The sequence below is a fragment of the Jaculus jaculus genome (genome assembly GCF_020740685.1).
Source record: "Jaculus jaculus isolate mJacJac1 chromosome Y unlocalized genomic scaffold, mJacJac1.mat.Y.cur SUPER_Y_unloc_1, whole genome shotgun sequence".
In the NCBI taxonomy this organism is placed as follows: Eukaryota; Metazoa; Chordata; class Mammalia; order Rodentia; family Dipodidae; genus Jaculus; species Jaculus jaculus.
This window is the reverse complement of record NW_025423386.1, coordinates 1,295,706-1,314,458: the sequence shown is the minus strand read 5'-3', so window position 1 is coordinate 1,314,458 and position 18,753 is coordinate 1,295,706. Positions and strand designations below refer to the sequence as shown.

The 18,753-nt window shown below is 43.1% G+C and overlaps 1 long non-coding RNA gene across 1 annotated transcript; it reads right to left on the bottom strand.

Annotated features, from left to right (window-relative positions):
- Nucleotides 1–486: 486 nt before the first annotated feature.
- Nucleotides 487–15,025, bottom strand: LOC123457145. The gene is made up of 3 exons (XR_006634915.1): nt 14,927–15,025; nt 3,878–3,962; nt 487–510 (listed from the first exon to the last, which is right to left on the bottom strand). It is a non-coding gene; the product is annotated as an uncharacterized LOC123457145 (long non-coding RNA).
- Between the last annotated feature and the right edge of the window lie 3,728 nt (nt 15,026–18,753).

The following is an 18,753-nucleotide window of genomic DNA, read 5'->3' as shown; positions in this document are numbered from 1 at the left end:
AGAGGACTCACTGGTGGAGCCCTGCTCTCTCTCCCCATCAGACAGCTCACTTAAGGAAATGGCTGCCAAGGCAGCCTTCAGCATGGAGGAACACTTGTTGTAGAAAGACATCACTGAACCCCAATCAGGGTACCATGAGGGTCTGATGCTCACCTGCCCAGACCCTTCCATTCTGTCACCAGCCGGAGACACCATGTTGCCATCCTCAGGGGAGCATTCTCCACATGGGACGCTGTGCTCCTCAGGAGGGCATAGTGCTAGGGGGCATCCAGTGACACCAGCTGGAAGGAAGGTGCCCTGGCCTTGGGGTGCCTGTTTCTTGGGGGCTTCCTTCAGGGAAATGGTCTTTTCCTGCTTCTTCTTCTGAAGGTGTGGAGAGCGTTGGGGGCAGACGAGCTTCCTTCTCTTGCAGCATGGCTCTTCCTGAGCAGGGCTGTGTTGACATCCTCTCCTCCAGATGTTCTCAAGCAGCCTTGGGTTATCCCTCTGAAAGTTTGCATTTTGATAGATCTGAAAGGAAAAGGAAGCTTTTTGTCATTCTGAGGTAAAGAATGCATGACTGTCACACTGTTGCATCATACTCAGCTGATTATGTGATGGAGAAAATCATTTCCATTGCTTTCAATGGTCCTGGTGCCCTTCAGCATGGCCTCACTAGAAACAAAATGCTCACAGCTGAAGGTTTCGAACCATATGTAGGCCATGACCTGGCCTCAAGAGTCCTCCTAGCCTGCACCTATCTAAGGGGATGGCACACATTTTAATATCAAACATTCTACTTTTGTACTCTATACAGTTACCAGTCAGTGAATAGTTTCAGTTATCCTTGAAAATGAAAAGATTTATCAAACTGCCCAGGAAGGACTTATCTTAATATTCATACCCTTATATTAATGCTACTCTCAGTTTTGGTAGAGAATCTTCTCTTTTCAGATGGCAGTGACCTTGGGACGACTCAGAAGGTATGATAGTGCTGGGGAAAAAAAGTGACTGGAGTACTGGATAACATCTCGATCACACCTTCCAAGGCTCAGGGTGTAATGTGGAAGAGGAGGCGGAAAGAATGTAAGAGCCAAAGGAAGGGCAGGACTCCTTACAACGTGCTCCTCCAGACACAAAATGGCCTGGATACCCATGACCTCACAGTGCCTGACACTACCTGCATAAGACCATCATAAGAGGAGGAAAAGATCATGACACCAAAATAAAAGAGAGACTGATTGAGATGGGGAGGGGATATGATGGAGAATGGAATTTCAAAGGGGCAAGAGGGGGGAGGGTGGGTATTACCATGGGATATTCTTTTATAATCATGGAAAATGTTAATAAAAATTGAGAAAAAAACGAAAGACTAATGGATAGAGTGAGGTGATATGATGGAGACCAGAATTGTGAAGTGGAAAGTGGGGGAGGGGAGGGAAATATGGTTTATTGTCTGTAAGTACAGAAGTTGTCAATAAATAAATTAATTAACACAGAAAATGGAAAGCTTACAGCCCATTGTTCATGGCATTGGTAGTGGGAATCTAAAAAAAAGAATTTTTTCTAGGCAAAGAATAATCTTTCATAGAAAATTTGACACAAATATACTCTACCATCATTTTCTTCTTTCCAGAGTGCACTGGTGAATTCTTTGTGCGTATCTTCCTGAACCCATGAAGATTAAGTTCACAGATGAAACGCTTTAAGCTGTCCATTTCAAAAATTTTATCTGCACCACTGCGGTGAAGGACCTCTGCTTCAAAACGTTCTCCCTCAATCTTCACGGTGTCTCCTTTCTCACTCCAGCCCACAGACTTGAAGGCCTCATTCTCCACTACTGCCCAGAGTTTTCTGGGAAAGGGAAGCCCCAGGAGGCTACAGGTGCCTTCCTCACTGGCTGCATGGTGGTCTGGTTCTGTTTGGAGGTTCTCTCTGAGGCTTGGATCTCGACTCCTGCCTTGGCCACTCTGAGCTTCTGAACCTCCTCTGGTGTCCCCGTTTGGATCACATGAAGCCTCAGATGGGGCAGCTCTAGCTGGCTGTTCACCAACCACTGGTTTCCCAATGGATTTGTCATTCTTTTTGATGCTCTTAGTGTTCATAGTCCTACACTAAATCCGCGCTACTTGTTCTGAGGATCACTAATCATGTCCTGCCTGGTCCAAAGCACGTCTGTTCTAGAACCTTTGTAGGGAAGCAACAATCTGCTGATGTCACCATGGGCTCTGACATGTCATGTCACCATGGTGACTCATAGTCAGTTAGAGGAGAGACAAGTGCTCAAATGTGGAGGAGTGCTTGACCTAATCTCACCTACAATTTTTTTCCTCAGGAATGTGGATAAAAGTGTAGTTTACATTTTCAGAATTCTCCCCTGATTTCTGACAGGTAAATTTTGACACGGTCCAGTCCTGCAAGTGTTGAGAAACAGATCCCATTTCCTGTCACACCCCTGGAGAAGGATGGGAACTGGAAAAGCAGTTTTCATTCTCTCTGCTTAGCTCAGGGCTCAGCACCTACTTGGTCAAAGTGTGGGTGTGAGGCAGCGTGGAGCCTTGGGGGGTGGCTCAGATGTCAAAGACGTTTGCTAGCCGAGCCTCCAAATCTGGGCTCTGATCATACCATTACAGCAGCAGGAGACCTTGGTGCACCCATTGGTGTGTGCGCACATTGCACACATGCACACACACAAATAAACAAATACACAAATGTACATATATGTCAGTTTTCCAAAAGATTATTCAGGTCAGATCTACAATGAATCCACAGTAACACCATAGCACAGAGGCCTTCCCATGATCATTACTGAAAAGCACCCCAATCCCAGGTCTGTCACTGTGATCTTCCAACTGTGCCCGCAGGCTATTTGGATCAAAGCATTTATATACACATATGAAAATATGTCATTATAAACCCAGCTATTTTTAAAAAAGCATTTTATTTATTTGTTTGTACTTATTTGCAAGGATTTACATGCGTACTAGGGAATCAAACCTGTGTCATTAGGCTTTGCATGCAAGCGTCTCAAACAGTGACTGATCTCTCCAGCCCAAACCCGCCATTTTGTACAGTTAATATATACTAATAGCAAACTGAGCTAAGTTATAATCAACATTAGCAGCTGTGCTACATCTCTCATTATTTGTAGCAATATTTTCTCAGTACTTAGAATTTTATAAACAGACTCCTAAGTTATCACACAGCAGGGTTATTTTAACTTTAAAGAAAAGGCTCATTTGTGTAGAATAATTATGATTTCAAAAACAAGATTGCATCATATGGTCATTTATGCTTGACTTCACTAGAGGACAATTTCATCTATCTTTTTAAAATACTTTTTTTTTTTTTTAAGGAGAGAGTGAGAGAGACAGAGAGAGAGAGAGAGCTGGAGCTCATAAATGAGGTGGGTGTGCCAGGGCCTGATGCCACTGCAAAGGAATGCCAGGCCCATGTTCCACCTTTATGTATCTGGCTTTACATGAGTACTGGGAAAATCAAACCCAGGCCACCAAGCTTTGCATCCAAGTGCCCTTAAGCACTGAGACATCTCTCCATCCCCTCATCTTTCTTTATGTTACACAGTATCTCAATATTCCAGGCTGGACCTGAACTCACTCACGCTAGGATTACAGGTGTACATCCACAGGAGAGGTTTTGTCCAATGCTGGGTGTGGAAACCAGAGCTTTGTACATACTAGGCAAGCACTCTACCAAGTGAACTATGTCCACAGCCCCATCTTCAACATCTTAATCACTGTCCATTACCATAACCATCTCATTATGGCACCCCACATCCTAAAATCAATTAAACCAGTCTCAATAGAGGAAATGTACCCCCAAATGAAGGCAAGTAACAGAAGAACTGAGTAAATGAAGCAGTCCATTTCAGCCCTACCTTTGTGTGTCCTAATCAGTTTCTCTTCGTGGAATCTTGCTCAGAAATAGCTCTGTGCTGGGTGTTTCGGTTTCTGTGATGTTTCCTGCACAGACAAGTAAATGAGATTGTGTCTGAGACAGAATGTCCTAAGAAATAAAGCCTCACTTGGCTCCTCCACCCATGAACTTCTCACAGGCATTACAACATGAAGGATGTATTGATTTATTGGAGATATATCATGTTTCTGTGGCCCCTATCTAGTCCCAAACACTCATGGAATCCTCTTAAGGTCTAGCAAACAAAGAGCATATTTTTCAGTGAACACACTGCTCTTTTATGTGTCTGTGCTCACACAGAACTGTCCTCATCATAATCGCTGGTACCTGGAAGGTTCGTTCAGAATGTTGAAGTTGAGTGTGGCAGTGCATGCTTTTAATCCCAGCAACTGGGAGTCAGAAGCAGGAGGATCACTGTGTGAGTTTGAGGCCAGCCTGAAACTACATAGTAAATTCCCAGCCAGACTGGGCTACAGAGGCCCTGCCTCAGAACACAAAACAAACAAAACAACCAACCAAACAACGACAAAACCCAGAATGTTGACTGGAAGTCCCAGTGTAGGGAACCACACTCTCCCTGAAAAAGCAACATTTTCCTGATTCTGCGAAATACAAGGTTCTAATCTGATCAACTTTTGACTCAGCCACATTTTATTCGTTTTAAATTTAAAGGGAATGTTTTAACTACCTACAGGCATAATACTCACAGCATCACCAGGACAATTTGGATGTGAAATAATTCATGCCTGGTGCCTTCAGAAACTGACAATCTTACTCCTAAAGCACTTCCTTTCATAGGAAGTGGCATATATAATATATAATATATATAGTTTGTTCATTTGTTTGTTTGTGTGGTTTGGTTTGGTTTGGCTTTTTGAGATGGGGTCTCACTCTAGGCCAGGATGACCTGGAAATCACTATGTCGTCTCAGTGTGGCCTTGAACTCATGAGGATCCTCCTACCTCTGCCTGCCAGTGTTGGGATTAAAGGTATGTGCCACCGTGCCTGGGTGTTTTGTTCAACATGGGGTCTCACTCTTGCCCAGGCTGACCTGGAACAAGCTTAAATTATTCCCCTTTTCTACTGCTGCATCTGAAATGTGTTGGACCTTTTGTTGAGTGGGCAAGGTCTCCAGTTGCCATCACAGAGAAGAGTGCAAAACTGGCAGTCTCCACTTTCACTTTGTGTGGGCCATGGATTTTGTTGGTTATTTGTTCATGATATTTGGTTGCAGTGGGCTGGAAATCCTTGCCAAATATACTTGCAACATTTTAGCTGAAAAAGCAATATTGATTTTATATTTTAATTAGCATACAGAGCTCTAGGTATAATCATGACATTTAAAAATATTCCTAAACCTCTTTTGGCTCTGTGCATGTTCAATACTCTATATGTCAGGTGAACAATGTCTAGTATACATAGTTTTTATAAAGCAGGAACAAAGACAAAAAAACAAAAATAACAGAAATGATCACTGTGTCATCCTGAAGACCTGAGGTTTGCTCCAGTGTGCTTGTCTCTTTCCACTTTTCAGTCCTCTTATGAAAACTGTTCTCTCTGGCCCATGATCTTTGGTTGTACTCGACAGTGAGAATTCAAAGCCAGGATACAGACTGGGAAGATGTCTTAGTGTTTAAAGATATTTGTGTCCAAACACAAGGACATGACCTCTCGTTGTCGGCTTTTGTTTTACTTATCCTAATGCTTTTGATTTTTATTCATTCTATAGTATGTGCCCAAAATCTTGTCATAAAATGACTTAACTTACAGTTATTTCTTCAAATTCAAAAGTTATTGAAATGCTCCTGGCATATATCATTCTTTTTATGTGCTAATATTGCAAATTTGGTTTATTTTAGGGTGGTTTTTTGTTTATGTTGAGGTTGACGTGCAATCACAATACATTTAGTTCAAATATAGTTTAGGTAAAATGTATGTGTGCTTGCAAAGGAAAGTTTTGGAGGCTGATGAAGACTGCTACCTTTGCAACATGTGCCAACATGTCAGAAGTGAAACAATACACACATGACTTTAAGAGAACACTGTATTCACTTATTTGTGAGGAGAGAGAGAACTGCCATGTCAAGGCCTCTTACCCCCACAAATGCATTCCAGACATGTGTGCCACCTTCTGTATCTGGCTTGACATGTGTATTGGGGAATTGAACCCAGGGTGCCTTTGTCAGCAAGTCCCTTTAACCACTGAGCCACTGCCCCAACCCCATAGACACAGCCTTTTTTTTGGGGGGGGGGGTTCAAGGCAGGGTCTCACTCTATCTCAGGCTGACCTAGAATTCACTATGGAGTCTCAAGGTGGCCTCAAACTCATGGTGATCCTCCCATCTCTGCCCCCAGATTGCTGAGATTGAAGGCATGCACCACCACACCCGGCTCCTCAGACATTTTTAAATTAAACATCCTGCTTGAGCCCCTAGCAGGCAGATCCTTGCTGAGAGGTGAGGGGGACATGTCATTGGAGATGGACCTTAATGTCAAGCCCTAAGGTGTGTTTAGGGGTGGATCTGAATTCCAACCCAAAAGTGTGTGGAGAACACTTTGTGCTATGGCAGTTCTTGCTTGCTTCCTTGCTGTTGCTGTTTCTTTTTGCTTGGTGCCATGAAAGGGAGCAAGCTTCTTCTGTCACTGATGGTGTCCCCTTGGATTTTTTGTAAACATGAAATAAACCCTTCCTCCCATAAATTCTATCTGGATGGGTGTTCACCTTAGCAAGGAAAAGCTGACTAAACAGATGTGGTCACAGCAGAGTAAATTTATTGTCAATTTTAACACAAATTAGAAAGCGAGGATACTTGAAAAAAGTTTTACTAAAAACTTAAGAATGGAAATATCTGTAATTTTTTTTTTGTTTTAAATTTTTTATTTATTTATTTGAGAGCAACAGACACAGAGAGAAAGACAGATAGAGGGAGAGAGAGAGAATGGGCGCGCCAGGGCTTCCAGCCTCTGCAAACGAACTCCAGACGCGTGCGCCCCCTTGTGCATCTGGCTAACGTGGGACCTGGGGAACCGAGCCTCAAACCGGGGTCCTTAGGCTTCACAGGCAAGCGCTTAACCGCTAAGCCATCTCTCCAGCCCAATATCTGTAATCTTTATTAAAATACTGTAAAAGATAAATATTATTACATTTTACTTTGTAATTTGGCTAATTAAAATTTCATTAACACTGCTATAAAGTCAGTTTATGTGAAAGCTATTTTATAAGGATGCATATTTATTTCACTATAATTTTTTCTTTATCTTTCAAGGCTTTTGTTTTATTTTTTTAATTATTATCTATTTATTTAATTAGTTTTGAACTCAGTGAATACAATCAAGTTGGTAGCATTATTAGGCTCATCCGTGACCTACCCACTCCTGATTGGCCCCTCCTTGTTGATGTAAATGGGTCGTGCATTGTGGAGTTAGCCCACAGTTATTGGTATGATAAATGTCTCTGCATATCATGACCCAACATGTGGCTCTTACATTCTTTCCGCCCCCTCTTCTGCAAAATTACCCTGAGCCATGTTGGGTTCATTTTTGGTCTGCTTCAGTGCTGAGGTGTTGGGGACCTCTGAGGCTCTGGCTCTCTCATTTGGTAGGAGTTGATTTTTCTCTGTGTTGGTCCCCTTCCCCTTTGTGCTGGTATCCGGTTCACATGAAAACATCACCCTTGCTTATTTCACCAACTTTTCTTAGTTTCAGCCAGGGCCCTTTTGAGATATGATGGGCTGGTTCTCTCCTTAGGAACTACATATATCTGAAATAGAGAAGCAGATTCTCCACCAGAGAGTAAAGTTAGCACCAGACAAATGGGATTACTTTTTTTTGTTGTTGTTGTTCATTTTTTATTTATTTATTTGAGAGCGACAGACATAGAGAGAAAGACAGATAGAGGGAGAGAGAGAGAGAATGGGCACGCCAGGGCTTCCAGCCTCTGCAAACGAACTCCAGACGAGTGCGCCCCCTTGTGCATCTGGCTAACGTGGGACCTGGGGAACCCAGCCTCGAACCGGGGTCCTTAGGCTTCACAGGCAAGCGCTTAACTGCTAAGCCATCTCTCCAGCCCTACTTTTTTTTTTTAATAGAGAATTTAATATGTGTAGGCCCTCTTGTAGCACCATGATTGATGGTAGCTTGATATTGTAGAGTGGGCTTATGTTTGGATATGGTTCTGACTTGTTTCCCAGCTCCAGCTATGGGTACTGTATCACTGAGGGTATCAGTTAGCCAAATCAAGAGCAGTTGGTTTCCCACCATGGCTGTGTGCCACTCTGCACTTGTGTGAGCATCATGACAGGTTATTTGCTGCTAAGTAGGTTAGACCACTAGTTGCTTCGGCAGATATTGTTCATTTTCCCCCAGTTGCCCATGTAGCACCTTCCGGCACTAGATGCGCTGTCTGGGGACTGACTCTCTTCCAGCTTCCAGTCATGTCATTCCATTTTAGGTGTCAACCGCATACAGTGTCTTCAGCAATAGGGTCTTACCACTAACCTTTGGTGGGTCATCAAGTACTCTGACAGAAATCTGTCTTTTAGGAAACCTTGTAGGTCTCTCTGATCAAAAGCTCATTGTGGATGATAGCCACATGATGGTACTGGGAGTCACAGGTCAGTGCCCACTAAGGCAAGGAAGAAAAAGACAACTATTATAAAAAAGTTAGAGAAGAGAGAGAGAGAGAGAGAGAGAGAGAGAGGTGGTAGAAGATTAAGGTAAGTCTTCATCATACCCTCTACAGTGCCTTGTGGTTGAGGTGTTCCCTCTAAGGGCCTGGTGAATGTCCAAGCATTTGGTCTGCCTTTAGGATGTAGAACTTTATGGTACCATTGCCGTTTGGGTCTAGATTTGTGTCCCCCATGCCCTCCGTTGCCCTTCCCTCCATCCCTACCCCTCCTATTGACTAGTCCTCAAGATGCTTGCTGGGTATGTAAGGCATCTTGGGTAGACTCAGGTTAGGTGCTGTAGATGAGTGAGACTATGTGGCAATTTTCTATGTGTGATTGGGCAAGTTGTCTGAGAATGATCTGTTTCAGGTTCAACCATTTTTCATCAAATTTCATTGTGGCATTTTTTCTTACTGATGTACAGAATTCCATTGTGTAGATATACCACATCTTAGATATCCATTCTTCTAGTGATGGACACCTGGGTGGATTTCCTATCTCACTCCTCCCATCCCTTTCCTTCCATTTTTCATTTTATTTCCATTTCCTCATTCCCTCTTACCTCCTCTTTTTATCTCACTTTATCTTGGTAGTATGAATTGAATCTATTGCATGCTAGGCCAATGCCCTCTTGCTGAGTTATATCGCCCCCCCCCCTTATTATGTACTTCTTAAATTTTGAGATAGGGTACTGTAGTAACCATCTCATTGCTAGGACAAAGCACCTTACTAAAAGCAGAAGAGGGGTGGAAAAGATTTCTTTTGGCTTAAGGTCTCAAGGTGAAGCTCCGTGATAGCAGAGGAAAGTGTGGCATGAGCAGAACCTGGATGGATATCATCTTTGCCACAAGAGTTAGAAACCAGCAGCAACCAAGTGAGTCAAACTCTAGCAAGGATGAGCTGGCTATAATACCCCTAAGCCCACCTCCAGCAACACACCTCCTGCAACAAGGCTCCACTTCCCAAACTTGCATCACCTGGGGATCAAGCATTAAAAATCACGTGAGTTAGCTGGGTGTGGAGGTGCATGTCTTTGATACTAGTAAGTGGGATGCAGAGGTAGGAGGATCGCTCTGAGTTTGAGGCCAACCTCAGACTACACAGTGAATTCCAAGCTGGCCTGGGATAGAGTGAGACCCTACCTGAAAAAAAAAAAAAATTAAAAAAATCACATGAGCTCATGAGGGACAACTGATTCAACAACACCACGAGGTTTCACTAAATGACCCAGGCTGTCCTTAAATTTGTAAACCTCCTGCCTCAACATCTGAAGAATTTGGGATTTCAGACCTGTGACATCAGGCTGGGAAACAGGTGAATTTTTTCAATGTTGCTTATTGCAGTCAGGATCACATTGCTTGTAGAAATCACCCAACCAAGAGAGGCTTGTGGAAAAAAAAGAGGTTTATTTTGGCTTAAAGGCTCAAGGGATAGGTCCACAATGGCAGGGGAAAAGATGGCATGAGCAGAAGGTGGACATCACCCCCCTGGCCCACATAAGGTGGACTATAGCAACAGGAGAGTGTGCCAAACACAGCCAAGGGGGATGCTGGCTATAAAGCCCATAAGCCCGCCCCCAACAATACACTCCCTCCTGGAGGCATTAATTCCCAAATCTCTATCATCTGGTAACATAGCATTCAGAACACATAAGTTTATAGGGGACGCCTGAATCAAACCACCACATTTCCGCCCCCAGCCCCCATAAACTGATAACCATACATGATTTAAAATTCAATGCATTCATTCCAACTTTAAAAGTCCCTGTCGGTTTTAATCAATCTCAATGATGTTCAAACATCTCCATGATCCAAGGTCTTTTAACTGAGTCATAATACCAAAAAGAAATCTCCCCCAAACCCATAATGGCACAGAATAAACATTTACACTGCAAAAGATGTCACTGGGCATAGCAAAGAAACATTCAGCCGATACAAGATTTAAAACAACCAGGGCAAACATCAAATTCTGTAGTTTCAAGTCCAACAACTTGAGCCAGTGACAAATCTCCAAGTCTGTTGGGTCGTGAAAGGCCCAGGCTTGAGGCCTAGTGGAAGTTCCTGAGCCTAGCTAAAGTTTGGCGAGCTGTCTCTGGCCAGCTAGGACTCAGCAAGATGTGTAATGGCTTCTGGCCTGGCACCTCCACATGAGGCTCTGGGAACCCAGCAGACTAGTGCCCCTTGGGAGGCATTCACTGAGGAGGTAATGACTGTACATGTGCAGGTGAGCGTACCCTTAGAGTTATAAGGCAATCTTCATATTTAATGTGCTAAACTTTGCTTCTATAACCTGTGCTTGCTTGTCAACATTTCTTCGTTCCCTTTCTCTTTCCTTTCACTTTCAGTTTGCCAGCGGCTTTTGTATTTCTGAAGGCTTGTGCTTCTCTCTCTCTCTCTTCTTGGGCCTGTGAAGGCCGGCCAGCTTTTTCTGCCATTATGGAACTTCCTCTGGATCTGTGAGCTTCAATAAATATCCATTCCTCCATAACTGTGCCTGGTGTGGAAGTATATCTCAGTGAACCTGAAGCTACCTGATAAGTGGACTGAGATGAACCTGACTGTGTGGATGTTGATCTTTTGGAACCTTTACTTTGGAGGAATAGGCATGGACTTTTTGCTTGCAACTGAAGGTGTCTTCTGGAGTGGTAAGCCACATTTTATGGACTATTCTGATAAGAATCTGGGAATGCTAAGTGCAGACAGCATTAAACTTTGAGGCTTGGCTTATAGCTTTCTAAGGGGAAGGAAAGACTGCAGGGGACTTTGTTGGAACTGGGCTACTGGCATAAGGGCTGGCTGTGTCCTGCTACCCAGGCCCAGAGAGTTTAATCAAGGTTAAGTCTGTAATGGACTGATGTGCATGGCTAGAGATATTGGACTGAGAGATTTAAGATTTGGTTTTTGTTTGTTTGTTTTGGTTTTTCGAGGTAGGGTTTCACTCTAGCCCAAGCTGACCTGGAATTCCCTATGGAGCCTCAGGGTGGCCTAAAACTTATGATAATCCTCCTACCCCCACCTCCCAAGTGCTGGGATTAAAGGTGTACACCACCACGCCCAGCTGAGATTTAAGATTTTAAGCTAAAAAAAAAAAACCTCAAACAAGTTAAAACTACAGGCACTGAGACTAATTTTAGGTTATGATGTTTCAATTTACATTGTTTTAGTCTCTCCTTGCTATGCCTTATACCAGTTAAAAATGTTTACTCTGTGCCTTTATATGTTAAAAGTGTTTAACTTGGTTGATTTTACAGGTCTTAATATCTTAAACTGGTCAAGACTGTGGGGATCTTTTAAATCAAACTGGATGCAATTTATATATAATGTGTGATGGTTATAAATGTATTGGGAGTCAAGGACAAAATATGTTAATTTAAATAGATGGCCCCCCTGCTGGCAGCTTGTGCCTGCTGGGAGTTGGCAGGCAGTCCACCTCCTGGGAGACTGCCACGTGGAATGACCCAGGTGGGGACAAGTCCGCCCTCTAGTGGTGACTGGGCTCAATGATATTTTTCTTTCAGTCAATACCTTTTCTCACACCTACTGGGCATCAGCACATGCTGGGGAAAAAATCTAAACATGCAGTTAGTCATATGCTTCAACGTTTTGCCACTCTCGGGCTGTCTGATCAAATTAAAACAGATAATGACCCCTGCTTTGCAAGCAAGGCCTTTATAGATTTTCTCCAGACCTGGAAAATCTCACATTCCACAGGCATCCCATACAAACCCCGGGACCAAGCTATTGTTAAAAGATATAATCAAACTCTCAAGTCGCAATTACAAAGACAAAAGGGGGAATCCTTACTCCCACACGAGCAACTAAAAAGGCATTATTTGCCCTAAATATTTTAATTTTTTCTAAAAAAGATAAACAATTATCCCCTTTTCAAAAACATTGGTCCTCATCTGTTACCTACAGTTCTATCAGGGTAAGATGGAGAGACATATTGACTGGGGCCTGGAGAGAACCAGACCCGCTCCTCACAGGAGGGAGAGGGTTTAAATGAGTCCTCCCTCAAGATAAAAAATAAAAAAAAATAAAAACATTTGGCTTTAGGCTTGTACTTTTAATGTCTAACCTTCATACACAGCTTTAAAGTAGCTCCTGAGAAAGTTCAAACTGGGCCTCTCTTTGAGATCTTGGGCTCAATCCTTACCCTAGATACAGTTTCACCTGTTAGATGCTCTATACACTAGGGTTAAAAGTTAGAACTCATTTGGAGTGTCATGTAGATTTTCAATGGGTTTGTGTTACTTCTAAAAAAGTATAATGACAGTCAACAGCATTGGGAAAATATATTTAAGAGACATATGACATAATAATAATATTTCCTTGGATCTGATTCAGTTACATTCAGAGATTTTGTCTTTGCAAAATAATCATCTTATTTTTGATGCAGCTAAAGGTGCTGATGACTTAATATCTGCTTTTAACTCTGCCTTGCCTGGATGGAATTCTCTCACTTCTTGGATAGGTGTTTCTCTTTTGCTCATTCTGTGTAATTCTCTGGAGCCATTTGGCTGGCCTTGTATCCATAGCTCTGGGCCATTTCACAAGACTTTAGCATCTACATGTAAGCAAGATTATACACATTCGGTGTTTAATAAGAGCTGGCCATTCCTTAAGATTTATATGTGTATTGCTACGATCAAAGGGTTTATTTGCTTCCCAACCTTGAGATAATCTTTTGTACTGAGAAGTGATTAAAGTACAAAAGCTCTGTAACAGAAAGGAGTTTTTTGATAAAAACTTAATGTAAAGCTCATGAAATTTTTGTCCATGGGAAAGCTTTATAAAAAGAAAAAGACCCATTTGGGTACCAGCGAGAGACCTAAAATATCTGAGCTTCCCTGGCTGCTTGCAGTACAGTTGCCCATATGTCCTTAAAAACACTGCTCAGCCACCTTCCCCATCCCCATCCAGCTTTTCCCAATGTTTCCTCTGGGCATTTGGGCCCCGCCTTCCCCTAATAATTCCAGTATAGATGTGGGGTATATTCATCCTTCCCTCTGTACTTTTAACACACTGAGGCCAGTGCTCAACGCTGCCTGCCTTCTGGAACGGTTTATGTTTGCGGAGGCGGAATAGCCTATGACTTTCTGCCCAACTGGATGGGCCTTTGTGCCCCAGCCACCTTAATCCCAGATGTAGATATCATTTCTGGAAGCTAGATTCCCTGGCTGAGGTAGTCCTACAAAACAGGAGGGGACTAGACCCATTAACGGCTGAAAAGGGAGGCATATGCTTGTTTTTACAGGAAAAATGCTGCTTTTACACCAGTAAATCAAGAATCGTCCAGGACAAGATTAAGAGGCTCCAGGAAGACTTGGAGAGGAGGCGTCGGGACCCTCAGGACAGCCCACTGTGGACGGGCTTACATGGCTTCTTACCCTACCTACTCCCTTATCTTAGGCCCCTCCATCCCCTCCTTCTTCTCCTCACTGTTGGGCGTTGTGTAATTAACAAAATTACACAATTTATTCACCAGCAGCTGGAGGAAATAAAACTTCATCAGGTGGTTACATTATCACAGGCTGGCAACTCAGGAATTAAGTTCCTCAGATGACCCACTGCCACCTCCCCTGCCCTCCATGTGACCGATGACGGGTAAGATCCCCAGAGGGGGACAACCTAAAACTGGCCATGGAGTGGCTTCTCAGCAAGCTAAACACCTGGTTCCCAATGACAGATAAGATCTCCAGAGGGGGACAACATAAGACAGGGGGCATGGTGACTAATGCTCTGAGCTAAACACCTGGTTCCCAATGACAGGTAAGATCTCCAGAGGGGGACAACCTAAGACAGGGGCCATGGTGACTAATGCTCTTACAAAAACAAAAGGGGGAGATGTTGGGTCCTGAAAGGCTCAGGCGTGAGGAGAACTTCCTGAGCCTAGCTAAAGTTTGGTGAGCCGTCTCTGGCCAGCTACGACTCAGCAAGATGCCTAATGGCTTCTTGCCTCCCACCTCCACATAGAAGTTTGAATTATCATTTCAATAGTCACAGTTTACTATTGGCCCTTACCTCTCTGCCCTCCCCCCATCCTAAAATCCCCACCTTCATCCCCAACATTATGTAGGCAACTGCTTACAACAACAAAGTGAGTTCCTGTGAGCTCCTGCTTCCACAAGACTCCCGACACAGTGCGGTTTTTCTCCAGTGACTAGCAGAGATTCTGGGTCGTCTGACATCCACCCTCTTCCTCAACCCCTTGGGAGGAACCATCAGGCCGGGTCCCTCCTCAGCACTACCTGCCCACCAGCAGAGCCCGGCACAAATACAATAATTCCCACCAGCAACAAGTCTCTGGCATTCAAATCCCACCCCTCCAGCTAGGCTACTTACAGTCCTGGGAAACCTCATTGTGGTGGGAAGCTTCCATTAGCAGCCATCTCGTGGTCCCGGCATCTCCACTGGGTCTCCACTGCAATACATGGCTCATCCGCATGGAACCATGGGGTCTCCATGCAGGCAACACTGCCCATGGATATTTCTAAAACACAAGATCATGTTGAAATCTCAATGGCCCTCTCTTTGCTGCCTTTGTTATACTCCACAATACCAGGTAGGGTGCCAGTTTGTTAATCCAGGGGAGAATAAAGCAGACTTTGAAGAACAGGACACTCTTTGAGCACTCAGGCCCCTTCTAAAGAGTCTACATTCTTCTTGTTGCCCCAGTGCAGGTCAGCTAGCCCAATCTCAAAGGCTGTAATCTCTCAATGGCAGCTGAATGGGCAACAGTTCACCCAAAGATTTTTCTTTCTGTGCCATATCCCTCTGCTCACACCAGTTTATTTCTATGCAAAGCAACCCTGCACAACTTCTCAGGACATGGGGATAACAGCAAGCTTCTCACACAAACTGTTTGTAGCACAGTTCAGGCAAAGCTCTTTCTCACCCTCATAATATGCTAAACCTCACGGTCCACAGTTCTTACTGTGTTCAGGTTTTCAGTTCTGGCCAGAGTAGGCCATCAAGCTGTACTTACAGCACTGCAAGGCGTCTCTTAGGCCAAGGTTTCAAATCCTTCCACATTCCTCTTGAAATTCAGCTCCAAAAGGCCAAAGCCACACAGTCAGGTGTCTAGCAGCAATCCCACTCCTCGGTACCACTTTACTGCTGCAGTCAGGTTCGCAATGGATGGAAAAAAGAGTTTTATTTTGGCTTACAGGCTCAAGGGGGAAGGTCCATGATGGCAGGAAGAAACGAAGGCATGAGCAGAGGGTAGATATCACTGCTTGGTCAACATAAGCATAGGAGCACGCCCATAGCATCAGGAGACTGTACGAAATACTGACAAGGGGAAACTAGCTATAACACACATAAGCCCACCCCCAAAACTATACACTGCCTCCAGGAGACTTTAATTCCCAAGTCCCCATCAGCTGGCAACCTAGCATTCAGAACACCTAAGTTTATGGGGGAACACCTGAATCAAACCACCACACGTATCATTTATCTTTCTACAATAAAATTCTTTCTCAGATATAGTTCTATGAATTCCTACTGAGGTGGCAAACAGTCAATGATTCTTAAAGAAATAGCTTGGGAAGTTCACACAAGACAAACACATTGAATAGTGATTTGACTGCAATGTCCTTTAATCAAGGACAAATTTCATCATTTTTAAAAAGTTCTAATCTCCATTATCCATTAAATGTATGAAGGCCTTAAACATTATTGTCTTTCTATCAAATGACATATTGCAGGAAAAGACATTACATTTAGTTTTTCTATTCAAGGAATTCAAATTACTATTCAAGAAGTAGTTAATTTCTTATGAACAAAGTATTAAAAGAGAAATATATATATATCTTGCTATTTAAGGAAAGGGCTATAGACTTTTATGACATCTATAAATTTGCTCTAAACTCTGCAGCTAACTTCATTTTTATGGCCATTAGCTATCCAGGAAGATTCTGCAATTTGGTGGAAGGGTTTGTCTTAGCAAGAGCACTGTATAGATGACTTAGCTCAAGGTCCTCATAAGCATGAACTTACTGTGGATGACAGCTTAACAAGAAGATCTACAACACAACCCCAAGACCTCTAATGCAAAATATGAGGCTTTTTTTGCACAACATGATTCATTCAATTAACTGACAAGAAATTTCTCGGGTGAAAAATACATGAGGCCAAGTGATCTCTGTCACTGTGTGTATGGTGTCATTATTTCCAAGTTTGTAAAATAGTTCCTGCTATGAGCTATACAGAACAGTGGATAGGTGACTTGCATTTTAATGGTAAAACTACGAAGATTTGATGCTTATTTATTTGAGACAGAGAAAGAGAGAGACAGAGAGACAGAATGGGCATGCCTGAGCATCCAGCTACTGTACACAAACTCCAGGTGCATGTGCCATGTGAATCTGGCTTATATGGGTCCTGGGGAATTGAACCTGGGTCCACTGGCTTTGCCAGCAAGTATCGTAGCCATCAGGCAAGTTCTCCAGCCCATTTTTTAAGGATTGAATTTAATTTTATAAAGTTTTCATTTCTATAAAGCCAGATGCACAATGTGAAGCATGGGTCTGGAGTTCATTTGCAGTGGTTAGGAGCCCTAGTGGCCCATTCTCTCCCCCCCCCATCTATCTACATATATGCCTATCTATTTATCTATCTTTCCCATTCTCAAAAGAAGTAAATAAAATATTTTTGAAATTTAATTTAATTACAACATGCTCCCTCCAGAAATAAAATGGCCTGGGTATCTACAGCCTCACAGTGCTTGACACTACCTGCATAAGACCATCATAAGAGGAGGAAAAGATCAAGGCATCAAAAGTAAAAGAGAGACTGATTGAGATGAGGAGAGGGTATGATGGAGAGTGGAGTTTCAAAGGGGTAAGTGGGGGAGGGAGGGTATTACCATGGGGTATTTTTTTTTTTACAAACATGAAAGTTGTTAATAAAAAAATTATTTTTTTTAAAAAGCAAACACAAAAATCAAGTTAATTATTTTGTACTTTATTATGTCTGCAATCTGCTATATAGTAAGTTACTCATTCCCCACCCTTACCATGTACCATATATTTAGGAAATTAGGGTGCTTCAACATTCTTTCCTCCCTACATACTACAGTGTCCAAGTGGGATGGAAGCATGCATAGACTGCTCAGCTGTAAGAGTTTCTTTGAGGCTTACAGGTTTCATATCCCTGCCCCACTTCCTGTTTGCTCTCTACTTGCTTGGAAACAAGTTGGCTTCCCTCTCCTGTCTCCATGCCTTCTCTGACACTAGCTCCTCTACCCCTGGAACTGTAAGTGAAGACACTCCCTTTCCTTCCTTAAGCTGCTTCTTGTCAGGTACGTGGTCACAGCACTGAGTACACTTTACTTTTTTTTTAATTTAATTTATTAGTTTTCTTTTCAGTAAATACAGGCAGTTTGGTACCATTATTTAGGCTCATCTGTGATCTACCCCCTCCCATTACACCCTCCTTGTTAATGAAAGTGCATCGTGCATTGTGGAGTTAGCCCCCAGTTATTGGTATGATAAATGTCTCTGCAAATCATGACCCAACATGTGACTCTGAAATATTTTCTGCCCCCTCTTCCACAAAATTTCCCTGAGCCATGTTGGGTTCATTTTTGGTCTGCTTCACTGCTGAGGTGTTGGGGGCCTCTGAGTCTGTGCCTCTCTGATTTGGTAGGAGTTGATTTTTCTCTGTGTTGAGTCTCCTTCCCTTTTGTGCTGGTATCCGGTTCACAGGAAAACATCACCCTTGCTTATTTTGCCAGTTGTCCTTAGTTTCAGTTGGGCCCCTTTTGAGGTATGTTGGGGCAGCTCTCTTCTTAGGATCTGCATCTATCTGGAAAAGAGAAGCAGATTCTCCAACAGTGAGTAAGTTAGCACCCGGAAAATTGAGATAACCCTTACTTTTATGATAGACAGTATGATAGGTGTAGGCCCTCTTATACCCCATGATTGATGGTAGCTTGATATTGTAGAGTGGGCTTGTGTTTGGATATAGTTCTGACTTGTTTCCCAGCTCCAGCTATGGGTCTAGTACCACTGAGTGGATCAGTTAGCCAAATCAAGAGCAATTGATTCCTCACCATGGCTGTGTACCCCTATTGCATTTCTGTGGGCATCACATCCGGTTATTTGTTGCTAATTAGGTTAAACAATGTTTTGCTTGGACAGATCTTGGTCATTTCCCCCAGTGGCCTA